This window comes from Dryobates pubescens, chromosome 2 (genome assembly GCF_014839835.1).
Source record: "Dryobates pubescens isolate bDryPub1 chromosome 2, bDryPub1.pri, whole genome shotgun sequence".
NCBI classification, from domain to species: Eukaryota; Metazoa; Chordata; class Aves; order Piciformes; family Picidae; genus Dryobates; species Dryobates pubescens.
In genome coordinates, this window is record NC_071613.1 from 48,763,478 (window position 1) to 48,789,452 (window position 25,975).

Below are 25,975 nucleotides of genomic sequence, written 5' to 3' on the forward strand. Positions count from 1 at the left end.
TCTTGCTTGGCTTATATGTGTGGCTGAGTGTATTGCTGACAGTTGTCCAGTTTATTTCAGTGTTAAGATCTTTATCTCCCTATAAAAAATATTTAGAATATCACATAAAGTACACCAATGTTTGACTTGTAAAACTGATTTTAAAATAATCAACAGGCAGAAGTGTTGAAAACATGTTACATAGTATTCTGAAGAATTTCTGTGTTTTGGTCATGCTTTTCTTTCCATCTTGGTTTGTGTCTGTCTCCTTCCTTCCCTATTTTATGTAATTTGAAGAATGTTTTCTTTGTCACTGCTACTTAATTATTTCTATTCCCACTGCTTCTGCTATTCCAGATCCTAAAAGGCTGAAGGGCTAATCATAGTGTGTTCTTTTATGCTTTTGTTTTTTGGCGTGTGGGTTTGGGTTTTTTGGCCTTGATGGTTGTTTGGGTTTTGTTTGGTGTTTTGTTTTTTTTTCCTTTTAGTCAAACTGGATTTCAATTATGTGTGAGAATTGTTCTGGGTATTGTCTGCTATGTTCTGAAAAAGAAATCATCTTAATCCAGACTTTTAAATGGCTTTTGCCTTTTATATCCAAGCATCTTGTCTTCAAGGATGAGATTTTAGCATGTGACTTGAAATTTTTTCATACACATTGCGCTTAAGCTTTCCCATGTGCATTCTTTCCCATCCCCCAAAGTGTACTTCTGAAATTCTTTCTCATGTTTGTGTAACCTGTTTCCGTATTAAATGATTTAGGAAATGTGCTTATTTATGAACTCATCTGACTTTCATAAGTGGACTAAAACAGAGCTCCTCATCCTGCCCCACCCACCAAGTCTGGGTGGCTTTTTTTTCCTACAAGATGAACAAGAATCTTTCTGTTAGATTGCTTACTACCTAATGATCAAAACAGATGATTTCCAGCAAGAATTGCATGCCCTTAGAAGGCCAGTTGATCTTGCATCTTTGTCACATTAACTCTTTCACACAGATCCTCTTTTTTTCTGATGTGGCTTTTTCAACTGACCTCAAGCAACTGTCTGTAGTAATTGAGGCCATTTTTGGTGAAGGTCTGACTCTCTGCCAATGTTGCACAAGTTTTGAGTCTACAGGAAATGAAAGCAGCACATTGAAGAGGTGCGTAATCACTGAGTGTCCTGTAGTTTGTTTGGATCTGCAGGTTTTTTCGCTGCGAGTTATTTGCACCAGAATTAGCTCCTGTATTTTTACTAATATAATTAGTAAATTTGTTTGGCTTGATTATTTTAAATGTTTCTTCTAATGTTATCATTATACTCCCCCCCCCCCCCCCCCAAAAGCCAGTGAGATAAACAAATGAAAACATTATGGAGAAAATATAAGTTTGCTACTTTTAGATTGTCTCAGAGGTCTGCTAGAATGTAGGAAAGCTGAGAAGAGCAAAGCATAAATAGATCTGAATTTAGATATTTTAAATACTATCTTCTAAAATGTCTGGTAAATCCATGCTAGCTATTGTCTTTTCACAGTTGTCTTCATCTTTTTTCACAAGCTGGCTTTTTTGAATCTTTCTTTGAGCTTTCATTGTATACAGCTGTCTAATGTGGAGTTGTGAATGTCATAGCAGATAGATACTACAGCAATGAAGCAGAAGTTGGCTCTGCTTCATGTTTTTAAACTAAATGAAAGAAAAATCCTTCCAATTCTAATGAATCTTGCTGGATGATAGGCAAAAGGACATCTAGATGTAGTGGTGGTAAAATTGTTCCTAGATTTATTAAATTAACTGTCTGGATGCTGCTCTCGCAAGGTAGAGCAGGCTTGAGTGTGAAGGGCAGGAGCAATGCAGTTAATGGGAGGGAACTTAAGAGTTAAATGAAACCTTACCTATGGGGAAAAACAACTTAGTTGCCTTGAACATCAGATATTTTCTCAAGAATGTCACTCAAAAGTCATGTGCTAAAGTAACTGTATTCACCAATAATTTTGGATTTAAACAGGTATTATAGGAGCATAAAGATGATTTCCAAAGCACTCTTCAGACTTAAACCTCATGTTGTGTGTTGAGTCCAAACTTCTCTCATCATTAAAACGGCAGCCTAACTTGGAGTAGAACTTGGAAGCTATTTGAGTGATCCAAAGCTGTAGAAAGAAATATCATATCCCTCTGAAGTGCAGAGGAAAACGTTGCTGAAAAAATACATTCCTTTTGTCAGGCTATTAGCACAAACAGTTCTTCTCTTTAAGACCACACCTAATGAATGGTTTCTTTTCCCCCGCCTCTGATGTAGAGATACCATTGCACTTTGCATGCACATGGCTCAAGTACAGATTTATCTACTTTCTAGAGTGGAACAGAAGTGTAAGCCAGTAAGCTGTGATACAGTGGTAGGGTAGTCTGTAGGATCCTTGTAGTTGCAGCTTACAAAGCAAATGGACTGCTCTAGATGTTGAAATGTGCTAAGATAATGTCTTTAATAGTTATCTGCAGGTTGTCTGTCAAATCCTGGCCGTTGCAAAGATAAATGAATCTAGTCCAGTAATACAGAGTGTAAAAGAGAGAGACTTATTTTTTGCCTGCTTGTCCTCAAAGATGTGTTTGCCAGTACATTTCCCCACTGAGTAAACGAGTGAATATTTTCATAATATTACAAAATCTGTTCCTCTGTCTCTCTGACTTTTTCTTTTCAGTAGCTATGACTAAACAGTAAAGAAATCCGTTCAGCTGTGGTAGTGTCAGTGGTAATGTAGTGGTCTCTCTTCCTCTCTGCTACAGTGCTGTTACAAGACCATTTAAATTCTGCTCAGATCTGTAAGTAATCTTTTTGGCAGCCTTATGCATTTACATTAGCTGCTGGATTGTAATAATTTTCAAATGGATTGTCTGAAAGGGAATTTATTATTTTTTTTGGGTACATGATGAATATAGATGTCTTCAAGCTGTGGTTATATTTCAGGTCATGTGCCTTTACCTAGCTCACATAAACTTGGTTCTAGGAAGGTACTTCCTGGTGGAGGTTAGGAAATTGGGTATTGAACTTGCAGTGGAGATCCAGAAGAAAATCAAAAAGTAGAAATAATTCCACTGGGTTTATACTTCCGATACGAAGTGTCCTCTTCATAAGACCTCATATTAGGTATACGGTATACCGCAAATAAATTCCATCCTTGCTACTGATGGAAATTCCTCTGAGACAAGTCTTCTATCACTATATTTGTGCTGAGAGGTCTTTCAACTTTCTCTTGTTAGCTCAAAGTTCACAGTGAAAAACCCACACCATTCTAGAGATGGACAATATTGATTATGGAATTTCTTATTCTAGTACCCTTTTGGCTTTAGGACACTTGAGAGGTTTGCAGTAGGATGTGTCCTACCACAGATGTTGGCTAGAGTTTAGGGTACAGCTACAGTGGAAAGATTCTATCTAGATGATAGGCGTAGCAGTTGAGCTGTAAATGACACCCCTTGCCATAACTGGAGGCATTTTTTAGACCTATTTTTCATATTGGGGGGAAGGAGGAAAAAACCTTGATACTTACATTAATATTGTTTATAATGTGTTTGTTGTTGGAACACTGGAGAACTAAACTAATACCTGAGATTCAATGTGTTTGAGTGAACCATGTAAGTCTGACTAAACTGCCTTTTAAATCTCATCCCTGTGATTTGGAGAATGTCTGAAAACTATATGGAAGCTTTTTAATATGTTTGTGGCATTTTCAAATTACAATGATCTCCATATAGTGTGTTAGGAAACCTTTATTTGGCACATGGGAAGATTGTGCTAGAAGGGGCCTGCCTTTTTTCTTGTTTCCCATCTCTACAGCTATGGGCACATCTAGACTGATGTGTTGCAGTGGCAGAAATTTGTTAATGTTAAGTTTTACATGCTCTTTTAGAGAATACTTACTGAAGTGGATCTGTTTCTGCTTGTTTTCTGTTTCTGCTTGTTTTTGAAAACCATTTCATTTAATGACAATGATTCAGTTTATAGGTTTTTCTAAGAGCTGACTTCTGTTCCCAGTACTGGAAAGTTAAAAGCTAAATGTACGTGCTTGAGAACATGCCAAAGACCATGCATATTGAAATTCCAAACCTGCTGAAAATTTAAGAGGGTAACAGGTATTAAACATAGCTACAGAGCTTCACATTATGCAATCCTGGTGCAATTCAGACAAGTGCAGAATTACCTCACTGGGTTGTCTCTTTTTTAATTGATTGAAAAAGATGGAGATGGACAGAATTACTTAAACAGAGAAAGTTCAGAAATTTGTAGTAGGCAGGTAAGGAAAATCACCTTTTGATGTGGTTCAGGTTCAAAAACATAAGATTAAATCCATGGCAAGGCAAATATAATCTCATTTTATAGTTATATAAGATGGTTTAAAGTGGGTCATCAGTGTTGGGGAAAAACATGCCTTCATTTTTAGGCTTTTTTTTTTTTAACACACCAAATAAGTGGCTTTCTTCTTCTGTCCTTCCCACACTAGAAGGAACACGTTCCTCTAGGGACAGAGATAGGATGAAGCTAAATATATCTCTTGTCTGCTTTATTCTCCATCATGTTGCTTCAGTGGTAATCACTTGTTTGAGATTTACCTTCGGAGATTTTGCCTGGCATATGGTGACATGCATAATGAGTATATGCAAACATACAGCAACTTAAAATTCTTTATTGCACTTTGGTCTTAGTTCACAAATTGGTGTAATAATTAAAAGAATTTTGTAAGTATTGATCAATGCACTTAGGGGAAATTTAACCTTAATTCTTTATTATCCCATCCCTGGAAACATTCAAGGTCAATTTGGGCAAGGCTTTGACCAACCTGATGTAGCTTACTTACTGCAGGGGGGTTGGGCTAGAGTGCCATTAAAGGTCTGTTTCAACCCAAAATGATTCATGATTCTATAATTCTTTATGTGAGATGGAGGGGGGAAAATATATCCCAAGACTCTACTTGAGAACTGGAGTTCTGTTTTCTAGTTTAAAATTATATACAGGAAATTTAAATTCCTATTTTTTTGGAAGTGCCAGCCTTTTTTGGGAAGGAGAGGAAGCTGATATTGCTTGAGGGCAAATAGGACTATAGCTTAATTATGACTTTTTGGGTGATGTTCACTTGTTTTTTCTGAAGCACCAGCTAAAAGAATCTGAAGGTCAGCATGAGGAAAAAGGAGAGTGATAGCATGCTTCTGTAGGAGAAGGAGGCCTGAGTGATTTCAGGTACAGAGATTTTAGGTAGAAAAGGAATGACTTCTTCAGCAGCCTTTTAGAGCTGAGATATATAAAATGATGTGCACCTAAGTGTCCTCTAGGCATCAACAAACATGTGTACCAAAACCTTAGTTATCTCTCAAACTGGTTTTTATACTGTTTTGGATAATTCGGGAAATGACTGAAATGTTTACTTTTCCATTCATAAAGGGAACCATGGTACATACTAATGTAAATAATTTTCAAACTCTTCCTTTGATACTCCTGACTGTCAGAATTGGTATAATTTGTTGCCAGCAAAGAGAGTTGTGTCCAAGAAATCCAGCTTGCCACTTCTGATGATTGAGATAATTTACTTTGACTTTCCATTCAACCCCTAACTATTATTAATCCAGCTTCTAGTTCATCCTGCATTTAAATTCTTTATAGAAGCTGACAGTGAAATTTTTCAGTTCATGCTGAAAACTGCCTGTTGGCAAATAAACAGGTAACCATTTCAACACACATCAAATGAGCATCTATTCCAGCCTTATGCTGAGGCTTTGATCAAGTTCTTGATAATAAGTCATGATGTCATTATGCTGAGCCAGAAGAGAACAACAGTATGATGGAAAAGATACATGCAATGTTAATGGAAGGACCCATATATAGTGTCTGAACTATGGTAAAATAGCCAGACCAGCTTTGTAGATGAAATAGCAAATTACTTCTTGCCCAACATACTTTCACTAAAATGTCTAGGGAACACTCAGGTTAATTCTATGGGCAGCTGTGAGGAGGCAGTGACTTCTGGCTGGAGAAGTCTGCTGGCACAGATTAATCCAGAACAGCTTCTGTCTTCCTGGCTGCAGCCCATCACGCTCAGAAATTAAATCTACACATACAGAATCACTTGTTCTATGTGATTTACATTTATCAAATCACAAAACCATTTTCCATTTCACTGTCTCCTCTATTTTGACTTCGCTGCAATACCTTCTGTTTACCAAAAAGCATGAGGAACTTTTTGTTTTCTGAATTCTTCTGCATGATCAAGGGGAGTCTAAACATTTGTTCACACAAGATTGGAAAGCAGGAATAGAGGAGGTGAAGCTTTGCATGAGGTATGAGAACCAATGGTTCCTTGGCATCAGGTGTACTGTAAAATATGGGGGATATGGAGAAGGAAAGGATAAAAGCACACACTATTTGAGCTTTGGAAGGTCAGGCCCTTCCGTAGCCAATAGGATGAGACTTTGAAGGCTGCTGCTTTGCATCACGCCACAAAAGGGGAAGAAGGACTAAGAGAAACAGCTATGCTACAAAAAAATACAATTTCTCCTTTTCATTGTCACTAGATGATACACACCTGACCCATCTGTTAGACAGCTTGGTTTGCAAAACAAGCAGAAAGCTAGTGTAAGTAAAAGGCTTCTTTTGTTTTCATGATCTGAATCAGCTCATCAAGAGATCTGTTGATTTGGCACATCTAGCACACAGGAGAGTGTGAGAGTGTGTGGCTTGGAACAGCAGGATGGGAAGTGTAGGATGAGATTAGCCTGTTCCCCAACTGTGAGCTGTTGGTTCAGCTCATCCGCCTTGTGTGGCTGGACCCTCTCTTGTGGTTCTTGAGGCCTTCTAGGACTGCAGCTCTGTTGACTGACTACAGAGGGACAACATGCCTCTCTACTTCCCCTTGTTCTCTGGTGGCAATGGTGGCTGATGCTGTAATTTTGAATGTTATCTTTTCCTTCTCCATCTTTCACCCTGTGAACTCTTTCAATATTAAAATTTATTTTATGTTTTGTTTGAAAACGAGCTATGGTAATTGTAGCAAATCTTTATACCTTATTAGCTATGTAAATTCAGTAACTAAATGATAGGAGGATCGCTGTGGCAAAAAAAGAAAAGGCTAACTTGAACTCCTCAATTGTTTCAGTAGCATCACTTCTGCATTACTGAGGCTGCAGAATTTCTTATAAGCAGTTCCTCGAAAGTAAGGAGCGTGCAGAATATTTTGCTTTAAGGTGGTGCGCGAGAAGAATGCGCTTAAAATATACTGCTGAGAGTGTCCTACCAAACCTGTAGCAGTGTCAGAGTTCAGTGCCAAGCCTAGTGAAGCTTCCTTTCACTCGTATCACATCTGTGTTCTTTGCATTTTGGCTAGCAGTCAAAAACCAATTTAGCCCTTTACAAGAAGTAAGCATTGTGCTCAGACATCGTAACTCAAAAGACTGTGTCCAGTGTATGGTGTGAAATTAATCAAAAGGAAGGAAGATTAATGACCTGCTGTGGTGCCATCCATCAGGATATCACTCAGCAGGTGTGAAATTAACTTGCCTTGACTGTGGATTAAATTTAACGGCGTGACGTAAAAATACAGAAACTGTTTCCATTATTACTAGGGAGCAAGCAAGTGTTTTTAAAGATTTCAGCTTAATGAAGTGCTTACGCCATACAGTAGATAGTCCTGTGATCATCTAACAGCATGAGTTTAGATTATGGTCCCTAAGAAGATCAAGTATTACTGTATCAGTAAAAATTGTTAGAGGCTGGCCACAGAAATGTGGTTTTAATTTCAACAATTACTGTGCACCAGATGGTGGACATGTACTTTTTTCCCCAACATAAGTACTTCAGCTGTGATCTTTATTTACAATTCAACAGATTTTAACCTAGGTGATGAAAATTCCTTTGCTACGGCCCATTATGATGACTTCCAAAGAAATACACAGAGGAAACCTCACTATTGCTTATTATACTTACAAAATGTTGATAGGGTTTTTTTCTACTTTTTCAGATCTTAATTATGAGGATAGCAAAACTACCCACTAAATATTAACTACCCACTCACTTTATTTTGGAATGAATATCTAATATTAGGTTATGTACTTAAAGCTTTATGGTAATTCCTAGTTAATGTAAGCATTGGTTCTGAAAGAGTGGTACTACAAAGATGCAAAATATATTACAAGTTATTAACCTCTCAAGAGGAGTGGGGAAGACTAAAGAAATGTATTTCCCAATTTAAATCTAAACAACTTGATTTTTCTGCCAACTACTTTCTTCTTCTGTCCCATCCGATTTCCTTGTATGTATGCACTTTTTCCTCTATACTTGCTCTGATTACTTTGGTGGGTTTTTTTTAAATGGAGCATTTATCACTGTTGTGAAAGCTCCCTTTGACTTCTGAGTGTTTAGTGGATTTTTGCTGAATATGCCTTGAGCATCCTTCTCTAAAATGTTCAGAGTCATCTCAGTCCTTTTTAGAACTCCTGATGCTTTTGCCCTTGGCAGAAAATAGTCATGCATGGGGTTTTTAATCTCCTCTCTGCTCTTCCCCTTAAATTCTGAATACACATTTCCAGTAGTTAAGGAAGTTGCTTGTTTGCGATTAGGAGGAAGACTTAATTATGACTCGCACAGTAGTTTTGTTTGAAGTAGGACTGGCACACATCCATTAATACATTTTCAGGATAAGGTTTCACTGCATATAGGAACATTATTAGCTGGTCTTTATAAGTTGATTCATTTGACCTGTTATTAAGGAGCATCCATGCTTTGTGAAAGCAGGACTTTGTTTAAATATTTCTGATTTGAAGGCTGTTAAGAGTAGTGACGGTCTAATTAATGCTTTACAGTTGTGGCAAGAAAGTCCTGGGGATTTTGTGTGAGAAGATAGTTCTTAAATTAACATTAGTAAAATGGGTATGGTTCCTAACAAGTACCATGTAACCACTGAGACATGTTAGGCTTGTTTTAGAGTTACCCTGCTCAGTTGCTGTGTCACTGCCAGTACGTTCTTCAAGGACAAACTCATAAGTAGTAGCTCTGGGATCATCGGATCTATACTGTTCTGGAACTTTAAAGATCTCAGTATTCCTGAAGGTTATGTGTTTGGGGAGAACTGACAAGGTATGTTAGAAGATGCTTTCTTTAAAGAGGAACATTTTCTTGGTACCCATTTCAGAATGTTGGTCTCTTCTCCCAGGCGGCCAGTACCAGAACAAGAGGACACAGTCTCAGGCTGCGCCAGGGGAGGTTCAGGCTAGATGTTAGGAAAAAGTTCTATACAGAAAGAGTGATTGCCCATTGGAATGGGCTGCCTGGGGAGGTGGTGGAGTCGCCATCACTGGAGGTTTTCAGGAGAAGACTTGATGGGGTGCTTGGTGCCGTGGGTTAGTTGCTTGGGTGGTGTTGGATTGGTTGATGGGTTGGACACGATGATCTTGAAGGTCTCTTCCAACCTGGTTTATTCTATGTGTATGTATTCTATGTGTAATGAGGAGATATGGAAGTCATGGAGGCCGCCTAATGCTTTGTAACATTATGAATATTAACAGTGTGGATCAAGCTTTTAACCGTGGTCAAAGGTTAGATGAATATTAGAATGGTCATATTTCAGCTGGAGCTTTGGGCTGCTTTCTTTTTCTGCATTACAAAATTAATATTTTGATATTTATGTCTAAAGAAACTTGCTCTGAAGGCTTAGATTGTAACGTGATGCTCTTGCAACCTTGCTTATATTGAAATCAATCCTGGGATGCTGTGTTCAATTGCCTGCTTGCAATTTGGGTTTTACATTACAGGGTTTATTTAATTGTACTTTTGTCAGTCTCTCGTTGATGGCTTTTATATTTTCCTAAGCTTTTATGATTAATTTGTAGCCCCAGGAGAGGTGGGGATAGATGAAGAAAAGAAGCATAAGTCTTTCTGTTCAAATTCTTCTACAATTTCTGAGGGCGGGTGAAAAGCCAAGTAGGAGTGCTCAGGCAGTTGTGACTGCCAGAAAATTCAACTGTCCTGGTAAACCTTTTTGTCAGGCCATTTTGCTGGGAAGAAGGGTGTGGGTAGCTAGGGACCGGCTCACTCGTCTGTTTCTCGTGACAGGCTGGTTAAGTTGGGTCACACATCTCTTCATTGTGCCTTGCATTCAAACAGACTTTTGTTTTGCCTTCTTTTGCTGTTTGCTTTATCCCTTCTTATCTGTAATACCCTATCACAAGGTAGCATGAGGCTAATTATGGTGTTCACAGCAGTTCTGGATTGTTTTTTAGTGTGGTACAGAATTTTGGTATGAAGAGAACTTGGATTTCTCTACATTGCCTGTAACAACAAATGCAAAACTGGTTTGTCAGCTGCTTAATTAAGCAGTGTGATGTTGTATGACTGTATGGGTTCTTGAGAAAATATTTGGATTTCTCATGAATCCAGGGCGACTAAGGACTTGAAAAGAAATTAGCAGAAATATTCCATTGCAAGCAGACTGACCCAAGGGATCGGATCTGATTGCACCTCGAGTTTACAGAGCATTTGTTCATGTCCAGGTTATGCTGACAATACTTTAATTTCTGGTGGGGTCAGGGAACATGAAAGGGAGCTTGTGTCTGCTGGCAAAGTTGAGACAGTAGCCAAGGGTTATATCATTGGTTAAGGGTGGGGGGTTTTTTGGTGTTTGGGTTATTGTGTGTGTGTGATTCTATGTGAGAAGTGAAAATTTTGTTTGGCTTTTCTCACGACATTTTCTGTATTTTCTCAAACTACAGTCAATAAATGTCCCTTCCCAATGGAATTACCAGCCTATAGACTTGTGATTTTTATTGTAACTCAGCCAGGGACAGCCAGAAACTTGTTATATAGAGCAGTCAAACATGATGGTGTTTAATAAGAAGTTTATTCTGCATAGCAAAAATGTGAAGTATTGTCTAATTAGCAGTCAAACCACCTATTTTGCTCTATAGTTCACTATGTGTTAAGTAGGTTTATGTCACTGATTGATATAGCTCATTACAGCACATAAATGTCAGCATAAAATCGGTGAAAATAAGAGCGTTAAATTGTCTTGCTGTCATTAGATATCCAGTAGGCCTGGGTTTGGTGACAAGTTTGTAGATAAAGTGTGAATTTTACAGTTGAAAATGTCATAAGACTTGGAGAGCATAGTGCTTCTCATTATGGAACGAGACAGCCTGTATCTAAAAGCTGTAACTGAAACTTTTTCCTGGTCATGGCTACTACTAGTCACAGAATCACAGAATGGTAGGGGTTGGAAGGGACCTCTGAAGATCAAGTCCCAAACCCCCTGCCAGAGCAGGATCACCAGAACACATCCAGGTGGGCCTTGACATTCTCCAGAGATGGAGACTCCACCACCTCTCTGGGCTGCCTGTTCCAGTGCTCTGCCACCCTCAAAGTAAAGAAGTGCCTTCTTACGTTTAGATGGAACTTTCTTTGTTCAAATTTATGTCAATTTACTAATTGTCCTGTCACTGGGGACTGCTGAGAAGAGTCTGTCCCCATCTTCCTAATACTCAAACCTTGGATGTTTGTAAGCATTAAGATCCCGCCTCCTCTTTTCCAAGCTAAACAGACCCAGCTCTCTCAGCCTTTCCTTATATGATAGTCAATGTGTAGTACCAAGTTTAAAAGGTACAGATTCAGTGATGGTAACTATCATTGAGTGAGTGATGTCACTCCTGGGAACACAGTACCAGTGAGATGCTTTTAGTGAATCTCTGTTCTTTGCCCAAATGGCAGTCAGTCAAGTGTACACTGCAATGTAACAGTGTACACTGAAGTGGCTAATTCTTTAATAGGGCAGCTGATGATTTCCAAATTACTGTAATACGCTCAAATAATGCATATAGGTGAGAACCTGAGGTCTGCATCTCAGAAGACTTGGCATTGTAAAAAGGAAACAGAAAGTGATTCACATCAACCAGTTGATCACTTGATATTGTAATAAGATATTATCACTTGGTAATATAATGAAAAGTCTCAGTACTTTACATTAGTAGGTTGTAATAATAAAAAGTTATTTGGTAAATAACTGTTGGTAAATGACACTGGAAGGTTTGTGCAGGGTCTATGTCGTAAATTCCAGTTCAGTTGAACAGAACTCCCTGAAGCTAAATCTTCACACTGATTTATTTTAACAGATTCTGGGTCCAAATCTCTTGATACATGCAGTAGCACCAGCTCCAGTTGCCATGGCCCTACAGGTATCTATTACATCAATAGATTTCAACAATTTGGGTATGTTGTATGCTGTTTGGTTATTATATTTTAAATATACTAAATAAGATGTGAGAATGTACAGGGACAGCAGACCAGTGACCGATAATAGGTCTCTCAAGTTGTAGTGTGCAGCTCATCTGTGAGATGAGGCTATGGATCTATAGAATTTAAATAAGGAACGGGTTCTCTGGTTTTGTGGGCAGAGTATGTTAATCCACTATAAATTAGACACAGAATTTGGTCAAGAAAGAAATTGTATTTTCAGAATGCAGTTTCAGAAGTAGTGCCACCTGATCCCAGATCATTTTAAGAAAACTAAAGCAGTCTGTTAAATAGCTTTTGTTTTTTGTTTGCTTTACAAGGGGGACATTTACAAATGTGTGTCTTAAGTGACTGGAGATAAACTTTTTAGTGTCTGAAACTGTAACATGGAACTGGGATGTCACTTTTAGTCTCTGTTCAAAGACTCAGCTCATCTCTTTAATAATTTGTGTGGAAACTGTATGAAAGATTTAAAATATGACAGCTTGGAAATAAGAAGATTGATGCTACTCTAGTGTGATCCAATTTGAATTCTGACCTAATTTCTTTTAGTTAGTGATTGGTATAGGACTTCGTGGGGTACATGAACTTATGACTTTTGGAGACTACTGGCTTATATTTATAGGTTTGCAGCTAATCTTATTTAGAAAAAGGATTTTCATCCAAAAACTGACAGGTTCTTAAGTTCTTCCTGTTTTGCTTTAGAGTGACAACTGGAAAGTGCACAGGAAAAGCAAAGGATTGTTTGTTTGCTTATTTCAGAGAGTCTTGTGGTTTGACTGTTTTCTGCATAATGATTTTCTCCATCCATGGTTTTAGAAAATATTCTTTTACTTTAATGCTTAAGCAAAAGGAATACCTTCCACTGAATTTGTTCATTTTGCACATATTCTTAAAAGGGTATCATTGTGTATGTGTTGCCCCTAAGTTGCTTTGAGCTTTTCCTTCCGGATTTTTCTTACTGTGTCTTGTAGCTTTTTGCAGAGCAGCAGACTGTAGATAAACTATCAAATGCAAATTCATAGTTCCATTTGCTTACTCAACAATTATGTTCCATATATAAAGCCTATCTCCCAGATGCTTTCCTGTTGTTAGCAGTTGCTTTCATGTGCTTCTAACCTATGGCAGAGAGAATCCTGTTCTTCAGTTCCACATTTAGTGTGGGGTTGCCATCTGCTTTGTGTATTAATTTGGAAGGTAAGCATTTTATCACCTGTTCGGACAGATTGAATCCAAAATGCTTAGCAGTCCTAGGGATGAGGTCACCTTTCAGTCTTTTAGTAAAAGGGTGTAAATAAGCAGAAAAATAAAGGCTGTTGTAACTTGAATGTTGGAGTATTTTATATAGGACTGTAGCTCCTGTAGCTGTTTCATTTCTGTTTTGTTGTACGCTTCTTGGTGAGACGGGAAACCAAAGCGAGGTGGAGAAATGAGAAGTGTATGTGTAATACTATGTTCTAATGGAAGATATTGCCGAAACTGTATGGGTTTTGTTGCAGTTTGGGCATGCTGATATTAATGGGGTGTGCCTTTTTGCAGTGAAAAGGCATTATACTGGACTGAGCTTGATTTAAGTTTTTGTGCCCTCCTCACCCCAACATTTACTGTCCCTTGCATTAGTCACTTTGTGTACCAAAACCTCTTCTATTGCCATTACACAGGAAATTCCCATGATGGTTTGGTGAGGTCTTCATTTCACTGGTAATGGGAGATGAAGTGAAAGGGAGGGAAGTAGGAGGATCTCATATTCATATGGGCGATATCAATCTTTGCGTGACATCCCTGCATTCTAGCACACACAGTTACAATCATGCTCTTGTCTTCTGAATGCAGAAAATGCTGCAGTTCTGTGGGCAGTGTTAACAGTGAAAAAGAGCAACTAGCTCCCAAGAGTTCTCCCACATAAGTCAAGACAAATTTTGCAGTTCTGCAGAGCAGTGTGGGTTTTATCCTTTTGTTTTCTCTTCCTTTTTTATTTTTTTCTTTTTATTATTCCATTTCCTGTTGCCTTCCACACCAGCTCTAGAGTTATTTATGGTGCTTTCAGGGAAGAAACTGATCAGCTGCTGCTCATCACACAGCTGTTGGGGTAGATGGCGCTTTATCTTGCACCGAGGCTTTCTCTGCCTCCTTTGATCCTTCAGAACTGCCTTAACACCTGTCCGTGCCTACTTATCTTCCTCTTACCCTCTTCTTCAGTTTCTGTGTATCACTTGTGGGTTTTATTCCTTCCCACAATATAGAAATAACGAATATAAAATATCTGCAGAGCTTCATTAATTTGTGGAAGTTTTCTAAATCTGAAAAAGCTGAAGCTGTAGAGATTTGGCACTTAATTATGTGTATGCAGCCAATCTGAGTATTGCATAAACCACACAGAGCTTCAGCTCTCTGCTCTTTGTGTATGTGGTTTAGATACACTGGCAGTATTCATGCAGGAAGAGGCTATGCTGCCTAGATACTGCACTTGTTTGGGTAATTAATTTTTTTTAATCACAACTCTGATTCTGAGGCGTCGAAAGGAGGCCATTTGTGGGAATGGTTTTTAATTTATGCATGGGTGCATGGGATTAAGCACATTTATTACACTAGGGGAGATGTCTGGCTGTCTTAAGAGCTACTAGGGAGGTTCTAGCCATATCCAGCATATTCCTTGAAAAACACAGAGTTATGTGGATACTTGGGAACAGACATTTTAGAGCAGGATTTTGAAGTCTTAGCAGGCAACACAGAAAAACCAGAATCTTTCTCTGAGGGTGAAGGTACCTAAAAGAAGGTACTATTGAAAAAAGTCAGTGAGAAGCTTGATATTTAGAAAGGGATCTGAAATATGGCAACAGCAGAATACAGTATATCTGAGCTTAAATGTATGAGAATTGACAAAACTTGTCTTTAATTGATTAGGATGAAAGTAGATGCTTTTCACACACTTGTTCAATGATACTGTGCTATGTACCGTGGGACTGTCTGGGAAACACAATGGGCTTTGTAATAACTTGCATAAAATGTCATTGATAAAATGCTGTAATTATGGAAACCTGTTGAGTGGAGTAATGTCTATAACTATCCATTCTTTCATGCTGGGGATACAGTTCTTTCAAAGAAATTTCAAAATACTTGTGTCATTTACTTGTCTAAATGCAGCCAAGATTTGTGGCCAAAGTATACTTACTTGCATCTGATGCTTGGTAGAAATTGTGTTGATGAAGGGATGCTTGTTGCTTGAAAAAAAATCCACAAAGGTTTTGGTAGATTTTAATGACATTTTTCTAGCAAATGGTTGCAAGAACTGTGGTATTTGTTCCAAAATTCTTTATCTGAATGAGTTGTTAGTAAAAGCCTATTCTTTGAAGTTTTAGTAAGCCTTTGAAAGTCTCCACAATATGTGAGCTTGATAGCTTGGACCATGTGTCCAATGTGTATGTTCTTGCATTTGTTGGCATTGACTGTGACTGGTGTTACTAACTCTGAGTCTAGTTACATTTCAGTTGCAATTGAAAGATTCACTTACAGCAGATCAAGACTTCAGAGCTGGCAAAATATAGCTGCCTGGAGGTAATGATATGATTCTTCAAGGCAGTGGGAGTAACAACAAAATACCTATTGTTTTTTAAAACACCTTCACAATTGACAACACAATTGAAACTTGTAAATGATCCTCAAAGACTGAGTCATTTTATGCTTAGCATTTCATGTTATAGTGTATTGAAGTTGATGTTAGGAATAGTATTTGGGTTTTTTTCGAAGATGATTGTAGAACCATTACATTTGGAAAAGAGCTCTGAGATCATCAAGTTTAACCATCAGCGCAACACCACCATGCCCACTAAATCTTGTCTTGTCATATCTACATGTTTTTGAATATTTCCATGGATGGTGACTCCATCACTACCTCCCTGGGCAGCTTGTTCCAATGTCTAACCACTCTTCTGGTACAGAGATGTGAGGTCATTTCCTCTCATCCTATCACTAGTTATTTAGGAGAAGAGACCAATTCCCTCCTCACTACAACCTTGTTTCAGATAGTTGTAGAGAACAATAAGGTCTCCCCTGAGCCTTTTCTTCTCCAGATGAAATAATCCTAGTTCCCTCAGCTGATCCTTATGAAACTTCTTCTCCAGACCCTTCAACAGCTGTGTTGCCCTTTTCTGGACATCCTCTAGCACCTCGATGTCTTTCTTGCGCTGAGGGGCCCAAAACTGTACACAGTATTTGAGGTGTGGCCTCACCAGTGATCAGTATAGGGGCATGATCACTCACTTGGTCCTGCTGGTCAAACTATTCCTGGTCCAGGCCAGGATGCAGTTGGCTTTCTTGGGCTGCTGGGCACACTGCTGGCTTATGTTCAGCCAGTGTGTCAGCTGGGCTCCTTTTCTGCCAGGCAGTTTTCCAGACACTCTCCCCAAACCTGCAGTGTTGCATGGGGTTGTTGTAACTGAAGTGCAGGATTCGACATTTGGTGTTGTTAAATCTCATACAATTGACCTTGGCCCTTAGATCCATGATGATGCTATGCTGGCAGGAGTATTAACTAAAGGGTTTCCGTGCTTATGGATACTTTCGTAACTTCCATGTTCATGTACATTTGGGATGATGTGGCTCATTTGAAGTGATAAGGTTTGAGTGGTTTTCAAGTCTGTCGAAATGAGTTGCCTTACCCACTTAATTTTAACTGGAGAGGTTATACCTTTAAGGGATGGGAGCATCTGGCACGGGAGTGGCTGAGAGAGCTGGGATCATTCAGCCTGGAGGGCCAGACTCTTCTCAGTGGTGTCAGGTGACAAGATAGTGTGCTTTATCATTTTTTAGTACTGGGTCCAGTTCTGGGACTCTTGAACATGTCCAGAGAAGGGCAATGAGGCTGGTGAGAGGCCTCAAGCATAAGCCTTATGAGGAGAGGCTGAGGGAGCTGGGGTTGTTTAGCCTGGAGAAGAGGAGGCTCAGGGGAGACCTTAATGCTGTCTACAACTACCTGAAGGGAGGTTGTAGCCAGGTGGGGGCTGGTCTCTTCTCCCAGGCAATCAGCACCAGAACAAGAGGACCCAGTCTCAAGCTGCACTAGGGGAAGTTTAGGCTCAAGGTGAGGAGAAGGTTCTTCCCAGAGAGAGTTGTTAGCCATTGGAATGTGCTGCCCAGGGAGGTGGTGGAGTCACTGTCCCTGGAGGTGTTTAGGAGGGAATTGGATGTGGCACTGGGTGCCATGGTTTAGTAGTCATGAGGTGTTGGGTGACAGGTTGGACTTGATGATCTTTGAGGTCTTTTCCCACCTTACTGATTCTGTGATTCTAAGATCAATTTGAATGTAAAGGCTGACAAAGATCATCAGTTCTTTGAGTGGGTTTTTTGTATTCTGGATGCATAGCATATCTGTGAGCCTGATCACAAACCTTGCAGTATTTATGTGAATTGTATGATAACTTTTCTTTAAAAACAAGTAAACTGATCTCTCTGCTTTACAGCAGTGGAGGAAAAAACCAAGTGATCTAAATCAAAAACTCAGAACACAGGTAAAAATCCTTGTCATATTTTAATATTAGTTCTTAAAGTAGATGTAATGAAGGTGTGTTGCATGATGTTCATGTAATGATTCTGACAAGGGGCAGGAGGAGAGAAAGGCCAATTGCCATATAAAAATTGGATACAAAATCAGAATGTCAGAAATTATCTTGCTTTTAGGTAAATTACCACTTAACAGGTGTTTGAAAACAATCATGGGTTTTGTGGTGGGAAACACTTTTTTAGGCTTCTTTAAAACTCATTCATTTGTCGGAACACATAGTTAATGAATTTTCTTTCTGTTCCTATTTTTTCAAAAAAGAGATTTCATTAAAGAGTTCCTCAGTCACTTTCCAAGGCTGTAGCAATGGCTAATTACTAGGTATTGCAGTAGGAGGTAAAGGATAATGGGAGATACCAGGCATGATGGTGAAAACAAAAAATACAAAGAGAGAGATGCTGCTTTTGGGCCATACTACTGCTGCTGCTGCAAAATAGTACATTGCTAATGATCTTTTAGAAAGAGAGAGACTGAGGTGCATTCAATGGTGGGTTCTTCTCAAGTGTTACCAGTGTAATCACTTGATGTATTATGTTTTATTTCCATAAATGAAACTGCCTTTTTCGCTACCTAAAGAAATAAAAAAGAAACAAAAACATGAGAGTAGAGAAGATTTCTATTGTTATTTTCATTTTCTCACTATTGTAAACAAATGCACTTTTAAAAGTTGAGTAGCATGGTAAAGATGGATTTCTGAATGATGGAGATGATTTTTTCATAAATGATTGCAATCCTTAATTGCTTTTAAATTTTTTTTATTAAATCCATTTCCTTAGATGAGCTTCTAACAATTTTATACTGAGTCTGTTACTTGGTACCAGCTATATTACTTTTTCTGTCCCTGAACAGCTGACCTTGATAGTAAAGATCAAGTGAATTATTGGGAAAAGAACAGATTGATTTTCCATGCTACATAAATCAACTCTGCATACACATAATTCTTTGTAAGTAATCCAGCAATAAAACTGCATACATTCAAATAATGTTTAGCAATTCTGTGTAGTTTTCTAGTTTTGTTTAAATCCTTTGATAAGAAGCACCAAAGTTGTTGAGGATTGCTTTCATATTAGTGAGTTACGGTAGCCAGTCTGTGTATTTAGTGAACCAGACAAGTAAGACTGCCCTAGTGTGAGCTCTGACTCATCACACTGACCTTTAAGTCTGCAACTGTCCTATTTATCAGAACTGGTGATGATAAGAGATAATAGTACTTGGTGATTTAAAAGACCAGACAGACCTTATTGCTCTCTACAACTACCTGAAGGGAGGTTGTTGACAGGTTGGAGGCTGGTCTCTTCTTCTAGGCAACCAGCACCAGAACAAGAGGACACAGTCTCAAGCTGCACCAGTGGAGGTTTAGGCTAGATATTAGGAAGAGATTCTTCACAGAAAGAGTGATTGGCCATTGGAATAGGCTGCCCAGGGAGGTGGTGGAGTCACCATCCCTGGAGGTGTTTATGAAGAGACTGGATGGGGTGCTTGGTTGCCATGGTTTAGTTGATGAGATAGTGTTGGATGATAGCTTGGACTCAATGATCTCAAAGGTCTCTTCCAACCTGGTCTGGTCTATTCTATTCTATTCTATTCTATTCTAGATGTGGTGCTTAAGGCATGATTTAGTGATGACCTGGCAGGGTTGGGTTCATGATTGTACTTTATGATCTTTACAACCAAAATGATTCTGTAATTACTTATGGACTATTACACTCTGAGCACACAGGAATAATTTGGAGCTCTTGCAACTTCTTCAAAGTGAAAATAGCCTCATTCATCTAACATGCAAGCAGGCAAGCCATCTCTTCACTTACAATTCTCTGGCATCTCTAAAGCAAGGTAATCTTGGTATGGTTCCTCTGGAGGCTCAGTCTAAGATGTGTCCAACCCTCAGATTTAGACCTGGCAGAGAACTTGACAGGCAAATAATGGAAACACTTTAGGATAGAAAAGATCCTTATGACCATCAAGTCCAATCATTAACCCACCATTGCCAGGTCACCACTCAATGATGTCCCTCAGTGCTACATCTTTTAAATGCCTCCAGGAGTGCTGATGAACCTCTTCCCTGGGCAGACCTTTCTAAAGCTTGCCAACCCTTTCAGTGGTAACCTGTTCACCTGCTTCTGCTATTAACTTGATCTGCTTCATTTTGAAAAGGGTAAAACATTTTGGTGTTTTAAGTTTTTCCACTCTTTCTCTTCTTACCTTGACTGCAACCCGTGTGAGATCCCTTGGGGCTGTCACTTTGCAGCATCAGCTGTGCAAAGCTAATGAGCTTCATGACAACACAACAGCAGTCTCTGCCTGTGCAGGAGTTTTATCAATCTTGTCCTGTTTTCGAGAAGGTCATATTTCTCAATAATGTTAACTATAGAAGTAGCAGCAAATTCTGCTTTAGGGGTGCTTACTAGCATTATGGTGAAGATGTGCTGGCTGCAATGTATATATTTTACTGAATTCATTAAGTCTGCAAGGACTTCAGGAGGTTATAAGATTGTTAGGTCTTCAGCTTTGAGTGGCTGACTCATCCAGTCTTTTACTGAGCTGGTGATAGGAATTTGCAGTAAAGTGTTCTGTCCCATCTGCACATGGGTTAAATGAGTCCTGTCCTAGAAGGTCGGTATGTCCTGCCTGTGAGCCACATTTTTATTCCATCTGTTAATATGAATGTTCTGAAGATGATGCCAAGAAAGTATTTACTAAATATATACACTTTTTATGAGAATAGATAGTGCTTGAACTGATAGAGTTTTCCTGAATACCAAAATTAAAGACCTTTTGACCACCCTCTCAAAAGACAAGTGTTGGAAAGTGACTTCCCGTGATTTTCATCAGATAGGGGTTTCCTTTCTCCACAGATTCTTCTTTGTTCATTTGGGATGTTAACCTGCATTAGAATTATTTTTGCATTCATTTGTATTCACATACAGATTTTTATGTATATAACGAATGTATTTATATTCGTAACATACAATGTCTAGAATATGACTATTAAAATATCCTAAAATCAGGTACAAAGCTGATACAACACAAAAAACAGAGCAGTGAACTATTTCTTCTGAGGAAAACTGGGAATATGTAAAGCTTAAAATGTGGGTCCCCTCAGTTTTTCCATGTTTAAGCAAACCATGAGGAGTAGTTGAAGAGAGAGCTTTCAGTAACAGTTCTCAAAAAACATCTCAAGGAAAGTTTTCTTATCCTTATGAATTTTTCATTTAGAACTGTGATTTAAGTTGACTTTCCAAATGTAGCAAGCATAATATATGAAATTCAAAAGAAATCATCCTTTTTTTTAACCCTCTAGCACATTAAGAAAGATGTCGGGGAAGGCTGGTGTTGAAGAATTCAGACCTCACTCCTACTCTTTTATAAATTGCTGTTAGTATTCCTGTCTCCATGTGTGAGCCCAAGGTCCAGGCTTGTGGTTTAAAGCTATAAACAGAGATAAGATACTTTTATACAAGGAAAAAATGTGCACAGATGGAGATAATCAGAAGTGACTTAAATGTGTAGGCTCTTTGAGAGGTGCCAAAAGCCCACAATACTAAATTGATGTTGATGAGGACTACAGGTGCAAAGTATGCTCAGACATATCCTTAGAATCTGATTTGTAGAAGGTATTCAGGAGGACTCAGGAGTGTCTCATTAGTGCAGTGGGAGTTGTGTATTTGGGCATCTTCATAAATCTCTTAGACACCTCTTTGCATCTTTATTGAGATTTCTTGAAAATTCTTGGGGTTTGCTGTGCTGTTGACAGTTGCCACAAATAAGGGGATTATTTCTTTTTCCAAGCATGCCTTAGTTCTCAAGTAATTATAAGAAATCCTAATGTTGTGGGCTAAAGGATATAAAGAACAAAAACTTTCAAGGACAGTACTTTGCATAACATAAAGGATTTCTCTGGGATGTAACCTATTTGATACATTAACATTCAGGAAAATGACCTTCTGCGCTCTAAAAGTTCTTACAAATGAAAACAAAGCAAAAAACCCAACCAAGCAATTTCTGTAGTTACACCTCTGAGACATCTATTCTTTGAAACTTAGAAGAAAAAACATTCCAGAATTTGCTAACAGATTCTGAGTATTTTTTATTGACAGTCATCTGGCATGACTGACATAAACCTCCTTATTTTTCTCTGTATGTTACTTCCATTTAAGGCACACTTTTGTAGTAAAGGAAAATGTCGATGTTGGCAGAGATTCAGAATTTTTTTCATATTCCTTAGTAGCTGTGGTGATTAAATGTGGATAGTAACATAGCTTTCTTATTTAATAATAAAAACTGTAAATTAGTTGAAATTTTTTTGCATTGACATATTCTTGCATGTAATTCCTATCTTGCACAGTAAGACTCCATTAAGCTAATAAATCAAGCTTCATGTTTGTGAAACCATTTTCATCTCCATTTAAAGTCTTTAATAGCCTTTCAAATTCTGAATATGAGGATATTTAAAAGGAAAAAAGCCCAAGTCATGTAGTGTCTGGACATACTTTCTGTGAGGTATGGCCATTTTCATCCTGCCCCATAACATAATTAACAGGCAAACATCCCTCCCCCCCTTTCCAAACTCAATTTAATGTTGCAAGATTTGTCTTTGGCTTTCACAATTGTAGCCTTACTGTGCTGACAGCTAGGTTCTGTTTTCCCCTGTACTACTGGTTTGACTGTGCTCCCCTTACCCATCCTTCTTCCACTCCTCCTCACTGAAACACAATCTTCTTGTCTTTCACAATCTCCCAGCCTACTCAGCAGTGAGGACTTGCTTCCTACCTTCACCTCACCCATGTGCTGCCCACACAAGTTTCCTATCAGAGAGAGACTGTAGAGTGCCTTTTTGCTCCCTCCCTTGTTCTTCCCTAACACAGATGGGAATTCTCCCTTCAGTCTTGGAAAAATTATTTCAATACTCTTCTCAGATCACTTCCAAAAACTCTACTTTGCTGTGATGTCTATGGGCTGGGGGAGAAATGAGACTTCCAGTCTTATTAGCACTGCTTTCTGTGTTGTGTTTCTTTGTGTTTTCTGTCCAATGTACCATTCTTATAATTTCTTTTTGTATAGTTTGGCTGCTGGGCACAAGGCATAATTGTGTCCTTGGTGGTGGTGTATGACAAGCTGAAGTCTCCTTATCCTTTCTTTCTGGGGTCAGAGTGGCTGGAGAGTGGCCAGACAGAAAGGGACCTGGAGGGACCTGGGGGTCTTTGCCTTTCTTCTTGAGCTCTTTGGTCATGAGTGCCAGTCCTGAGTCAGCTTTCTAGCTGGGGATGAGGAGACTTCAGATTGGCGAGGCAGAAAGGCATATGCAGGTACTGGTCGATAGTAAACTGAACATGAGCCAGCAGTGTGCCCAGGTGGCCAAGAAGGTCAATAGCATCCTGGCCTGTATCAGTAGTGTGGCCAGCAGGAGCAGGGTGGTCATTCTGCCCCTGTACTCAGCACTGGTTAGGCCACACCTTGAGTACTGTGTCCAGTGCTGGGCCCCTCAGTTTGGGAAAGATGTTGAGTTGCTGGAACTTGTCCAGAGAAGGGCAACAAAACTGGTGAGGGTTTTGGAGCACAAGCCCTATGAGAAGAGGCTGAGGGAGCTTGAGTTTCTTAGCCTGGAGAAGAGGAGACTCAGGGGTGACCTTCTTGCTGTCTACAACTCCCTGAAGAGAGGTTATAGCCAGGTGGAGGTTGGTCTCTTCTCCCAGACAACCAGCACCAGAGCAAGAGGACACAGTCTCAAGCTGCTCCAGGGTTAGCTTAGCCTGGATGTTAGGAAGAAGTTCTTCATAAAAAGAGTGATCGGCTGTTGGAATGTGCTGCCCAGGGAGGTGTTGGAGTCACCATCACTGGAGGTGTTTAGGAAGAGACTTGATGGGGTGCTTGGTGCCATGGTTTAGTTGATTAGATAGTGTTGGATGATAGCTTGGACTCGATGATCTCAAAGGTCTCTTCCAACCTGGTTAATTCTATTCTATTCTATTCATACATAGGTTTTACTGTAATGCAAATAGTAATCTAGAGGAGTAGGTCTAACTAAAAATCTTTTGGGCACAGTTCACTTGTGTAGGCCAGTAAAATCCAACCATGTGGCTAGATAACACAATAGTGGTTGTGGTGATTTCTGTTTGTTTCTTTTTCACTTTTCTTGTTCTGCAGGCTGTGATGTATGGTACAGGTTGATACATAGAGGGACCTAGAATTTAATTTCCCAGACAGATAAATATGTATAAGAGCTGAAACTTTGGAAAAATGTGGTTAGGACTGTGGGTTTTGCTTTGGTTTTAGATTCACAGGAATCACATTTTATTAGCATCTCTCTCTTTTTTTTCACATATATATGTGTTATTTGAGTTTTGTGCTGTGCCCTTGCATTTTATAAATTGACTGAAAGCATCTTAACTATTTTGTCTTTCACATAGTTGAATGAGCTAATTTCTCCCTCCTGTTTAAACTGGAAGCTTAAGTCAGATGGAGATGAACGTGTTATCTCTTTCATTGGAATTTGTAACCAGCTTTACCTTGTTACAAACTTTATTATTATGTTTGCTTCTTTTTATTCTGTTTTTCTACATAGCATATAAACTTATATGATCCATTGGAAGCTGTTCATTTTGCTTGCCTCAGTTCATTCTGGTTGTAGCCAGGAAGGGGTTGGTCTCTTCTCCCAGGCAACCAGCACCAGAACAAGGGGACACAGTCTCAAGCTGTGCCAGGGGAAGTTTAGGCTCGCGGTGAGGAGAGAGTTCTTCACCGAGCGAGTCGTTCATCATTGGAATGGGCTGCCCAGGGAGGTGATGGAGTCACCATTCCTGGAGGTGTTCAGGAGGGAATTGGATGTGACACTTGGTGCCATGGTCTAGTCATGAGGTTTGCGGCGACAGGTTGGACTCGATGATCTTTGAGGTCTCTTCCAGCCTTAGTGGTACTGTGGTACTCTGTTTTGGTTTGGATTTGGTTTAGGTTTAGCCAGTCCCATTTAATTGTTTTTCTTGAAAAATTACGCAACAGATATTGAATTTAATCTTCTTTCCAGACCTGATCTTCTGAAACTTTCTTGCCATATTGAAATAAATTTTTAAAAAAAACCAAACCAGTGGAGGAGGAAGCATAGGAAATGTTAGTGAATATATTTTTATTTAAAATAAATTGAATTCAGTGGATGACTTTTTTTTTTTTTTTTAGTAGTTATGCAAAGCTATGTTTAAAAATGAATCTTAACAAGCTCCTTGAATAAAAATTGTGGGATGTCTTGGCATCCTTCTCTTTTTAAAGGGAAAAACTATCAGCTCTTTGAAAACAAGATTCTTGGATTTTGCTGTAGTGTGGGAAGATTTTTTTTTGGTGGTGGTTTCTCTGACACTTTTCTAAGACTTTATGATTTACTTTTTAATCTCCCTGGTGTTTATTTACTTGCAGTGCTTGCAATGTCACTTCAGCTTTGCTCATTAAACTTTTTAGACGTTTATCCTTCACCTACTGCTAATGTTAGATCTTTGCTGTACTTTGTCCTTCAAACTCCTGCTTCCTTCTGTCTCCAAAGAAGACTGAAATATAGACTAAAGTGGGGGGAAATGCCGACCTGATGGTTATCTTTTCATTATTAAGCAGTCTTAAAGGTCTCTTTCTGCTTTATCTCTGTAAAGCACATTTTACAAAAAGTCCTGTATGGTGGGTTGGTTGTTTGGTTTTTTTAATCTCAGTGTACACATGTGCAAATTGCCTAGTGTTGTGCATGCTTGTCAAAAATACACATAGAATAGAATAGAATTAACCCGGTTGGAAGAGACCTTTGAGATCATTGAGTCCAAGCTATCATCCAACACTATCTCATCAACTAAACCATGGTACCAAGCACCCCATCCAGTCTCTTCCTAAACACCTCCGGGGATGGTGACTCCACCACCTCCCTGGGCAGCCTATTCCAATGGCCAATCACTCTTTCTGTGAAGAACCTCTTCCTAATATCTAGCCTAAACCTCCACTGGTGCAGCTTGAGACTGTGTCCTCTTGTTCTGGTGCTGGTTGCCTGGGAGAAGAGACCAACCCCCACCTGGCTACAACCTCCCTTCAGGGAGTTGTAGACAGCAAGAAGGTCACTCCTGTGTCTCCTCTTCTCCAGGCTAAGCAACCCCAGCTCCCTCAGTCTCTCCTCACAGGGCTTGTGTTCCAAACCCCTCACCAACTTTGTTGCCCTTCTCTGGACTCGTTCCAG

General features: G+C 39.2%; 1 protein-coding gene across 5 annotated transcripts in view; it reads left to right on the plus strand.

The window, feature by feature from the left end:
- Nucleotides 1-25,975, plus strand: part of MGAT5 (alpha-1,6-mannosylglycoprotein 6-beta-N-acetylglucosaminyltransferase) — a 132,352-nt gene that overhangs the window by 10,782 nt on the left and 95,595 nt on the right. For 2 of the 5 annotated variants that reach the window (XM_054176992.1, XM_054176974.1), the window contains one exon: nt 12,098-12,160. The exons of 2 other annotated variants lie outside the window; for them this stretch is intronic. The gene's annotated coding sequence lies outside the window, so the exon portion shown is untranslated. Of the gene's footprint in view, nt 1-12,097; nt 12,195-25,975 lie in introns of all 5 variants that reach the window. One more of the 5 variants, XM_054177000.1, reaches the window with a different exon arrangement.